This window comes from Lactuca saligna, chromosome 3 (assembly GCF_052625555.1).
Source record: "Lactuca saligna cultivar CGN05327 chromosome 3, ASM5262555v1, whole genome shotgun sequence".
Classification (NCBI taxonomy): domain Eukaryota; kingdom Viridiplantae; phylum Streptophyta; class Magnoliopsida; order Asterales; family Asteraceae; genus Lactuca; species Lactuca saligna.
In genome coordinates, this window is record NC_136419.1 from 1039496 (window position 1) to 1051374 (window position 11879).

Genomic DNA, 11879 nt, shown 5'->3' on the forward strand with positions numbered 1-11879 from the left:
TCTTAGGATAAAATGAACAGATAAACTTCGAATTATATGCATTTAATATTCACTAATTAAATCATACAGAACAATGTGTTTTATAACATGAAGTTACTGATGCGTTTTCACATTATCAATGCACAACCAATCAGCAAACAATACACCATATATCTAGGTTTTAAGACCATATGATATTATCGTCTTGCGATCACTCGTTATAAATTCCATGAAGTGATTCTAGCAAGAGTGGGTTTATTCTAATGCTCAAAACTTGTTCATAAGCACTCATGAACATTGTAGCAAAAATTTGCTATGTCTAATACCTTTCAGGCAATCTACACACCAATTCAGTACAGTCTTCATTCATACCTAATTCCAACATATGAACGACTGTGGAACGTTTGAATAATCTATTATTCAGGAAGTCAAAACATGCAAAATGAAACAATAGGTAACATAAGACATTAGCTTTACTATTAAATAATACTCATTTATTTAATCATCCAATGTCAATTACATTTATCTATTACACGTTTCCAAACTATCTAATCCAAACTAATATCATCCTTCAGCCCAATGCTCCTAGCATGCTGGAAGTGCTTAACCCTACTCAGTCCCTTCGTAAGCAGATCTGTTGGAGTCCTTCTTCTACCCGATGTCGAATAAAGTGATATTTTTTGTCAATATGTCGAGATCTACCATGATCCCTTGGTTCCTTGGTCAGGGCAACCACTCCTTCATTATCACAGAAAATTTCCATGGGATCCTATATGGTTGGCACAACTCCACAGTCTCGAATGAAATTCTTCAGCCATATTGTCTCTTTTGATGCTTCGCTCCCTACTCCTCCATTAAGGGTAGAGACCTAGCCCGACTGCGAACGGTAGTTGTCCCTGTCGGTCTGGAAACTGGTGTCACTATACCCTCACACCTTTAAGTCATCACTCCTACCAAGCACTAGAAACCATTCCTTGGTCCTCCGAAGGTACTTAAGAATATTATTGACAACGGTCCAATGTGCTTTACCAGGGTTCCCTTGATATCTGCTAACCATGCTCAAAGCGAAGGCCACATCAGGGCGAGTACAAGTCATAGCATACATGATCGAGCCAACTGCGGAAGCGTAAGGTACTCGGCTCATCTCTACTATCTTGGCTTCAGTAATCGGACTTTGAGTCTTACTCAACTTGGCATTACTTTAGATTGGTAACTCCCCTTTCTTGGAATTCTCCATACTAAAAATGTTAGTAGTTTGTCCAAGTAAGTATTCTGACTAAGTCCTATTAGTTTTTGACTCCTGTTTCTCACTATCCTTATTCCAAAAATATAGGTAGCCTCTCCAAGGTCCTTCATAGCAAAGCACTTCCCAAGCTAGGACTTAACTTCCTGCATTGTCGGGATATCGTTTCCTATGAGTAGTATGTCATCGACATAAAATACGAGGAAGCTTACTACACTCCCACTGGCTATCACATATACACATGATTCATCTTCGCTTTGTAGAAACTCAAACTCTTTGAATTTCTCATCGAAACAAAGATTCCATCTGCGAGACGCTTGCTTAATTCCATAAATGGACTTCTCAAGCTTACACACTCTATTAGGATGCTTTGCATTGACAAAACCCTCTGGCTAAGACATATAAAAATTCTCAGCCAACTAGCCATTAAGGAAAGCGGTTTTGACATCTATTTGCCATATTTCATAATCATGAAATACAACAATGGCAAACATCACTCTAATAGACTTTATCTTGGCAACTAGTGAGATGATCTTATCGTAGTCAACTCCGGGAGTTTGAGTAAATCCCTTTACAACCAATCATGCCTTATAAGTGTGCACATTCCCATCCATGTTGGTCTTCTTCTTGAAGATCCATTTGCACCCGGCCGTCTTACGACCCGGTACATGATCAACCAAGCTTCAGACTTGGTTATCGTACATGGACTGAATCTCACTCTCCATCGCCTCTTCCCATTTTTGCAGACTCCAGGCCTGCCATGGCTTTGTTGTAGCTGTTAGGTTCGTCCAAATTTATTAGTTTACTATCACTAATATACGTATCACCCTCGGTGGTCATATGAAAACCATACAACTCGGGTGGGACACTAACTCTAATCGAACGTCTATGAGGTAATGATTCATCAATCGGTTCAACCGTAGTTTCCTCCTCGAGTTGAAAGCTAGTGTTAGAGGTTCCTTCATCGCTCGACTCTTGAATATCTTCAAGATCGATTTGCCTCCCACTGTCCCCTTGGCTTAAGAGCTCTTTCTCTCTCTCTCTCTCTCTCTCTCTCAGAAAACCCCTCTCCTTGCAACGAAGACAACATTGTCACTTGATCTATAGAAGAGATATGCAAAGGACTTCTAGGGTAGCCGATGAAAATACATTGCTCACTATGAGGTTTGATCTTGCCGTGAGTCTCTCGTCTTACGAAATCCTAGCAACCCCAAACCTTGATATGTGCTAACGAGGCATTCTTCTCCGTCGACATCTCGTGAGGTATTTTGGCAACCTTCTTCATCGGGACTAAGTTAAGGATATGGGAGGCAGTCTCTAAGACATACCCCCAGAATGAGATAGGTAGTGAAGCACGACTCATCATGGAACGAACCATGTCGAGCAAGGTTCGATTACGCCTCTCAGCTACACCATTCAATTGCGGTGTCCTAGGTACCGTCAATTGCGAAACTATTTTGCATTCCTTGAGGTAGTCGTGGAATTCAAGACTTAGGTACTCCCCTCCTCGAACAGATCGAAGCATCTTGATTATCCTGCCTAATTGATTCTCCATTTCTTGTTTGAACTCTTTGAAATTTCAAAGGTTTCCAACTTGTGCTTGATTAAGTAGATATACCCATATCTGCTATAATTGTCAATGAAAGTCACATAGAAGCAGTTCGCATCCCTTGTGGTGACTTGGTCATCATTCCAACTAAACAAGACTTGCACACATCATCGTCTGTAAGGTCGAATGACTACAACACTCCATGCTTTTTGAGTTGGGCTATAGGTTTCTTGTTGACATGTCCAACATGACAATGCCACAAGCATGCTTTATCCATACTGTTGGAAGAATCCACACACAACACATCATTTCCTAAGTTATCTACAACCATCACAGTTTCATATATTCCATTACAAGGCAATGCTTCGAAATATAAAACACCATTTAGATAAGTATAAATAAAGACTTTCTTATCATCAAATGAATATCTAAATCCTTGTCTAAATAAACCATGAAAAGAAATAATGTTTCTTTCCACATCTAGCGAATAGCAACAATTGTTCAATCTAAACCTAATCCATTACTAAGCACTAAGGAATACACTCCAATCTTGGTGATAGGTAACGATCTTCTGTTTCCCATGATTAGGTTTATCCTTCCTTGATCCACATCCCTATTTCTTCTTAGTCACTGCAAATCAGAACATACGTGAAAACCACATCCTATATCAAGAACCCAAGAAATAGCATGCGATGAATCATTATATTTAATTGCGTAAATAACTGTGAAAGATGGCTTGATCTTTGCCTCCTTAATGGCTTGTAGGTATTCTGGGCAACTTCTCTTCCAATGCCCTATCTTGTGGTAGTGGTGGCACTCTGCCTCCTTAGGGTTGGAGTTGGGCTTAGCAGAACCAACTTTGGTTCCACTAGAAGAGGTGCCATCTTGGGACTTCCCCTTGTGGTGGCTCTTTGAGGGAGCCTTCCTCTTCTTTCCCTTCCCTTGACCTATTGCCAAAACAGGTGGAGCAGAGGGAGTGGGAGTCAGTGCGACAGACTTATCCTTGAGATTGCTCTCAGCAGTCCATAGCAAACCTTGAAGCTTGCTCAAGGTGACCTCTTCCTTGTTCATGTGGTAGGTCATGCAGAACTGGTTGTGGAAAGGAGGCAAGGAGTGAAGGATGATGTCAATTTCCAGCTCTTCATTGAAGTTTACATTTAACTTCAGCAGGCGATCAACATATCTCCGCATCTTTTGCAGATGAGCGGTATGGGACTCTCCATTACCCATTTTGGCAGTGATCATCAAAGTGATGATCTCATACCTTTCTTGCCTTGCACTTTGGTGGTACCAGTCCAGCAAGTCTTGATGCATTTCATGGGGATACATGTCCTCATAGGACTTTTGAAGTTCTACAGTCATGGTCGCTAGCAAGATTCAATGGACTTTCATGGCATCACGCTCATGGGCCTCAAAGGCAGCGATTTCTTCAGCAGTGGCAGTGTTGAGGTTGATTTCCTTCAGCTTTTCATCGAGAACATACTCTTTTTCCTCGTAACGAGTGAGCATTCGGATGTTGCGGATCCAATCATTGAAGTTGGATCTGTCAAAGATCATTCTCCCACACAAACTCATGAGTGAGAACGAGCCAGAAGCATTGTTGTTGACGTTCGACATATGAAATAGAAAAGGACAAAATTTGATTAGAAATGAATCCCCAAAAACATCCAAATGAAAAATTGGGGCTAGGATCCAACAACATTATTTACAAGTTAGAAGAGGGATGCCGTAATCTAACAAGCAAATAATTTGAAGGTAAGTGAATGACAATTCACTAATTCTCCACCATGAAAAACGAAAAAAAGATTAATTTTTAAATGTATTGAAAACTCCTAGATTCCTTTGAGATTCATTAAAATTTTCAATGGCAAGTTTGAATCTCGATGTGCCCCTCTAGTTTGTGACTAGGATGCTGAGGATCGCGGGTATGAACAACCATGCAAATATACATGGCGCCCTCATTGTTACAGTCACCTGTTCGATGTGCCGGTTAGCCACACACGCTCCATCGAACTATGAATAACAATGAATCACCCTTTGCCACCTATTCTTAGAGTCCAATTAGTGTGCTGGTTAATCATACGTGCTCTACTAACGTCTTAGCAAGGAGGCAAGGTATAATTTCATGGAATTGCACCAATTCACTTATCCTAAAGTAACTAAGATTTGGAATTGTTGTAAAAACATTTAATTACTTTTATAAACCATTATACTTTTATTGAGGAAGGGTTTACCCTATCCTGCCCGTTCGGCTAACGACTTCCATCAATCAAGGAAGCAGTGGGTGAGAGTGGACACCCATTAAACGACCATTTTATAGGCCATAACCTTATACCCCCCTTACAGATCGGCTTCGTGAATGAGGCCTACTAACGGTATGAATGACATTCTAGTTATACACACACACACACACACACACACACATATATATATATATATATATATATATATATATATATATATATATATAAATCTTTTAATAATATAATAGTATAAGGTGTATTTTAAACATTTCAAAATACTAGGGTTTTAATTTCAATTTTAAAATTTTCGAAATTTAAAACTTTTAAATTTTAAAATTTTAAATAGTATAACTCTTGATTTAATAATTATCCTAAAATTAAACAACTAAATTATCAAATTTTCAAGGATTATATTTTAAACTAAACAATTTAATTTATCCTAATCCCTTAAATCCCCTAAAATTCAAAAATATGGGATGAGACAATTTAAAATCTTTAATTACCGTATTTAAACCATTAAAAGATAGTTACAAGATATGAGATTATCCAAATCCCTAAAATTTAGGATCTTATCTTGGGGAAGAGGCAAATTTCGAAAACCCTAGATTTCGAAATCTTGGGGGCTAAGGAAAAGGTTTGAAAAACCCTTATCAAATTTCAAAAATTAGTGTTCAAGAACCCTAATTTTGAAATTCTAGCCTCCTAGGGTTTATTGATCATAAACCCTAAAGTGTCAAATTCATACAATTGTATACTTATAATTGAAAACAAAAAACCATATGCTCTGATACCACTGATGGGTTTTATATAAACAATCATATGTGTGCATGCAACCCTAAACACGGATCTATGTTTTCATTATTAGATACACAACATTCTGAACACATGAAGAACCCTAGCATACTCCTAGGTATTTCGAAATCTTCGGTAGTATAAGGGATTACATACCTCTTCTTGTTATATTGTAATAACAACTCAAATATTCAATCTTCTTGTCTTTGAAAGCAAGTACCACAAGTGTAGTACCTCTAATGGCTCACAAACACCAAGAGCAAATGGAGAGGCAAGAGAGAGAGAGAGAGAGAGAGAGAGAGAAAGAGAGAGAGAGAGAGAGAGAGAGAGAGAAAGAGAGAGAGAGAGGACAGGTAGAAAATCGGCTCTATGAGCTTCTGGGATCAAGTGGCCGATTTTCCTAGGCTGAGGGGTCCTTATATAGGTGTAAGGATTAGGGTTTCAGTCTTTATCCTTATCTGATTGCTTGCCCACCAAGCAGTCCAAAGGATACATCCATAATCCTTATCTTGGACGAATTCTAGGGCCTTATCCCCTTGAAGTCGTCCACCCTATCCCATAGGGCATCCATTGCCCTAATTTGCAACTATCACATAATTACAATTCAACCCCTAGTTTAGTTAACTTCTTTTAATCACAAAATATATTAATTAATTCTTGACCAATGTCAACTAAATAAATATGACTTCTCTTTTAATATATTATTCTTATAATATATTAATAAACTATACCCAGTCAAGTTGTTTTGGTGAAGGCAACCCAAAAGAACCATGCACAACCTGGTCAAATACTTACCAAATATGGTTACGGGCTTGGACACTAATCCAACAAAAAATTCCTCCATTTTAAATTCACTATTTATGTCTCCCGGTGCCGTGTCGGTTTTGCCGTAAAACTTCGACGGACCATAACTTCTTTGTTATAACTCGGATTTCGGCGTTCTTTATATGTACGGAACCCTTGAGACATATTCTACAACTTGGTTACGATTATTTATTCTAAATAATATTTGGTAGAAAATTATTTTTCAACCCCTATTATCTCTAAATTGACTAACACGGATCTACGGGCGTTACAATTATATCCCCCTTAGGATGGTTACGTCCTAGAATCATCAACGAAACACGAATCACATGATGAGTCCATACGTATCTCTTCATCTTAAGTAATAACCATAAATTTGATGTTTCTTCAGACAAGTATATAACTCTAAGACTTCCTGATTGCAGGCGGTGCCAGATCTTGGACCCATTCTCTATCTCATGTTAGACTTCCAATCAGGATCTTCATGTTGCGGTCTCGATTTTTATTGGAGACTACTTCTTTAACAAACTTGAGACAAGTTTCTTCCTTCGATTATCATAATAGACCGACGAGTCATGTTCTAATGACCTCTCATCGTATGATGCATTGCTTGGACTTAGGTCTTTTTGAGTCAAATTCTAGAACAAAATATACCTTCCTTCATGTTCTAACCACATCTTAAAATGTACAATTTCTAGCTACAAGTAAGTTTTCACGATACCTCTACTGATAGCCTTTATTTCAATCTTCCGTCTTAAGTCTGATGCTACATCGAACTTGATTCTTTGAACCACATAACATACTCATCGTAGTCAGATTCAATTTGATATGACCACTAGGGCCGGAATAACAATCATTCTCTTAGTCATTACCGAAACAATGGTAACGACATACTTGTATAAAACGAAATCAATTACTATATTCTTGGTAACCTTGTGACTTTCCCTGATCCAAACGTGAGTCCTGTGCTTCCGGTAGTATAGGCCTCTACTACCTTTCACACCTACTCATACTCGTCCCAAGTATTGTCTTGCAGTTGTCCAAGTCATTATCACATAAGCAATTTTAACACATACAAATGTGTCCAAACAATCATATAATTTTCCCTAGACTCTATTAGGACTTCTTCCATGTGTATCTTCAATCATCAATTCTGCTTCAACTCGGTTGGTGATGGAAATGTCAGACGGTGGGATAACTTCATGGATTATACCAAAAATCTTTCTTTCTACTAATCGAAAGTGTACTTTCCTGTACTAGACGTGTTATTTATTAAACACATTCTAACGGCAAGATATCACTCTTACGATATCTTCTGATAGGTAGCATTCACTATCGTAAGCCTTCTCATTTCCCCCATTTAATCAATTCACTACGAGTCTTCACCGTGATGTTTTGCACACTAGAGCAGTCGTTTGGTGTATCTAGACGAGAATAAAGATACAGGAAGGTTTAGACACGTACTCCTACTTATTACCTCGAACATTATATGCCAGTTCTAATATTGTAATTAAACGTTTAGAAATCTGAACACATAAAATTTCCAGATCCGGTTGGCAACAGACTATAGATCCGATCAAACGATAGCATAAAGCATCACAAATTATTAAGCACATAAAAGCATGTTAGGCATCTTCCCTAAATAAGCTACTGCTTGAGTCTATTCAGGTGTACTACTTAAACTATATTAGACACACCCCTCACGATCATCGCTTAACATTCTAAGTTTAAGTCTAGAAATAAATCCTTATTCCTAGTTCGCTTAAACTAATGCTCTGATACTAACCGTAACATCCCCATTTTCACAGCCAGAAAAGAACGATTTTGTTTATGCTTTATAAAAATTAGGGTACCTCTTTAATAATCACATAGGACATCACCATCACCGATTTGAATCCTTTGGTTTCTGATTCTATTAATGATGTAATCACATTATAATTTTCAGCCATATGTATTAGTTAACCGTGAACTAAACATATTTCAACGTCTTTACCATGATTTACAAGCCTTGCACGTATGTTATTGATTTTGATTATTGAAATATATAATCTAGTGGTTTAACCTATAAAGTAAAACTTAAATACAATTACGCCTAGCTGTTTAAAGAAAGTATATGAAACTTATGGCTAAATAGGTTAAGTTGTCTATTAACCCTTAAAATGCATTAATGGTAATTCTGAAAAATTATCAATTTGTCTCTATTTTAAATAAATATATATAAAAATCACCTAGCATCGGATTAATGATCCGTAAATTCTCTAAGTTTTAATATTGGGCCTATTTTGTCCATGATTTTTTCCAGATGTTGTTGTTGTCTTAAACTTAAGTGAAAATCATCTTTTTCACTGGCTGGTTAGAATTTAGCTTCATTGATATGTAGTTTTGTAAAAATAATATAAAATTTTAGAAAAATCGTTTGGTCATTTAAAAGTACTTTCTGAAATGCTAAAATGTTGAACTTCTGGAATATGAAATAAAAATAGAAATTATACGGTTGCAAGGGTGCTAAAACAACTCTAAACAGGTGGTTGTTTTGGGTCCAAAACTGAGAACTTTGCTTGTTAGTTGATTTATATGTTTGTGTTATGGATTTGTCATCTTTGGCATTATAGAACTTCAATAACCTTTTGTTTGTATTGTAATAAGGGGAAGGGTGATACATCAACCTTTATAAGACTTGAAGTGGGAGTTAGTCACATCTTTGGCAAATGCGAGTCAACTTGTGTTTTTAAAAGTACATTGTTAGGAGTTTACCACATCTTTTTATGTTGACTTCTATGCCATTATTGTTGAAATGTTTTATATGTAATGGTATCTAGAATGTCGCATGCTAGACTCCTCTTTGTTTGGTGAGGATGGGAGCTTTATGGGTAGTCTTAGTTAGTATCTTTAGTTATCATACAAGTTGAACATATTGGGTTTCATCATTAAGTTTTTGTGAACTTTAAATTTTAATGAGTTTGTTTTGACATGAAAGTAAATTTTAAATAAAATAAGTCTTCCGCAACGTATTCTGTTAAATAAATGTTAAAAAAAATATAAAAAAATAAATTTTGGATGAAAAATCACGATGTTACTGTTGTTAAGCAGCTGATATACTCACAAAGTTATTTGTAAGAAACAAATTTAAAGAAATGAGAAGTATGATGGGAGTGAAGAACGTGACGAATTCTGAATTACGAGAGATAATTCTTGGCTTAATTCAAATCCTGGGACAAATAGTGTCTCGGGGTATTTTCGAAATACTTTGTTTTTTAAACGTTTTTGAATTATTTTTGGAGTCTAACTCTTTTAGTATATATTGGGGGTAAATAGAAGTAATTATAGTCAGTTTTCATTCTCGTTTCTAATAAAAGCTTTAAGAACAAGCATGTTTTTCTTCTCCTATTCTTGTTACTTTATTCCCCTGTTGTTCACTGTTTTTCTCTCTGTTCCGATATTATATGTGTGAAATTCTTATCTCAACCTTAGTGAACAAGGTTTAACTCATAGATTTAACTTACAATCTATATTCGATCATACATATCACAAATGTAAATTAAACAAGGTTGTCCATATGATTTCAGGTCGTTAAAAAGCTTCATCTGATGTTCTTCAGGTTATAAACTAGCAAATTAAGTAAATAATTATATATGTTATCTACGATTCGATCATGATACATGTTGGTACTTGGTTAATAGGTAGACAACGAACAAAGTAAATTCATAATGTTAATTGTTATCGTATTATGTTGAAATTTATAGAAATGTACGGATGTATAAAAAATTTCTCCCTTCATGTTTATATTTTATTATGAATAAAATTCCTACTAGCCATGGTACCACCAAACAGATATTAAAACGTCCTAACTAACACACAACTGATTATCAAATTCACAAATAAATAATAGTAGGAATCAAATTTATTCGTGAATCACATGTCATATGATTCTTTACATCATATTGATCATAATAAAATATCTTCCAAATTAAATAAAGCACACTATAGTTTTAAACTTCCATAAATTGAAAAGATACATATCTAGGCGCATTGGAAGCTAGAGGGGACTTTCTTTCCACAGTAGTTAAGCAACAGACTCAAAGAGACGGGAACATTAAGGTGGATTCCCAAGATATTAGCTTTAATGGCAGTGCAAAGACATACTGCAGCCTCAAGATCGGCAAGACCTTGGATAAGGGTACAACATGGTGTCTTCGGTGGGGTTCCAACAACCAAGTGGACAAGGTCATTGAGCAATTTAGCACAAACACCCAATTTGAGAGTGTCTTTTGGGCAAGTTGCTTTGGGAGGGAGTGAAGGCGTTGGAGGTTTCGGTGAAGGTGTTGGAGGTTTTGGTGACGGTGGGCACGACGGCGGTGGCGGTGGTGGGCAACCTTTTGGGGTATGAGTGGATGTTACCAAAGTGAAGAAGAAAAGATTGAAGGTAAGGAGAAAAGCTGTTGACAAAGCTCTTGAAGCCATTTTTAAATGCTTTGGTTTCTTACAAGTAGAAAGTGTTGTAGCACAATTTGTTTTGTGTGAAGATATGCAAAGTGAGTAGGGTATTTATAGATGGAAATCGTCAATAGCTTACCACTAGCTTCCCTTGATTGGTTGGCATTCAATTATATTATTCTAATAATAACTTTTTATTTTATAATTTTATTGACAATGACATGAATTTCGTCAGTGCTCATAAAAACCATATAGGTTAGAAGTTTTTCGTAAAATAAATTTGTAAGGATGGATCATTTTACAAGACAAGAGGTCTTTAAATATTCATAATTAAAATGTTTTCAGAGCAATTGAGATCTTTAAAATAAATATGAAATATCAAGAATTTTTAATTTGCATGGGCTCCATTGATAAAAATGGAATGTGTCAAAATTTTATACGGTTTGTAAATTTTGTTTGAAATTGTATAGTAATGACAAATAATATAATTATTATTTTTTGTTTTTTATATAATTATTGTTTGTTTCGTAAATGTATATTTTATTAAATAACAAATACCTATAAAAATATGTAAACAACTCTTTTTTGTAAAGTATCTACAACGAAATTCTTCTCATATAGCTTATTTTATTTTTGCTTTAATTTTATTGACCATTTAAAATTATTGGAGCACATATCTTATTTGTTTATATTTATTGATTAGTGATCAGTATATTTTTATTTTGGATCCAACCTCTCGTTTTTTAATCGTATTTCATTTGACTCTTTTAATTATGTTTTGGTTTAAATATTTGTTACTTTGTTACTAATTATATATTTCTATTATATAGGGTTA

General features: G+C 35.8%; 1 pseudogene; it reads right to left on the reverse strand.

The window, feature by feature from the left end:
* Positions 1–10473: 10473 nt before the first annotated feature.
* Positions 10474–11134, reverse strand: LOC145034202 (14 kDa proline-rich protein DC2.15 pseudogene; annotated as a pseudogene).
* Between the last annotated feature and the right edge of the window lie 745 nt (positions 11135–11879).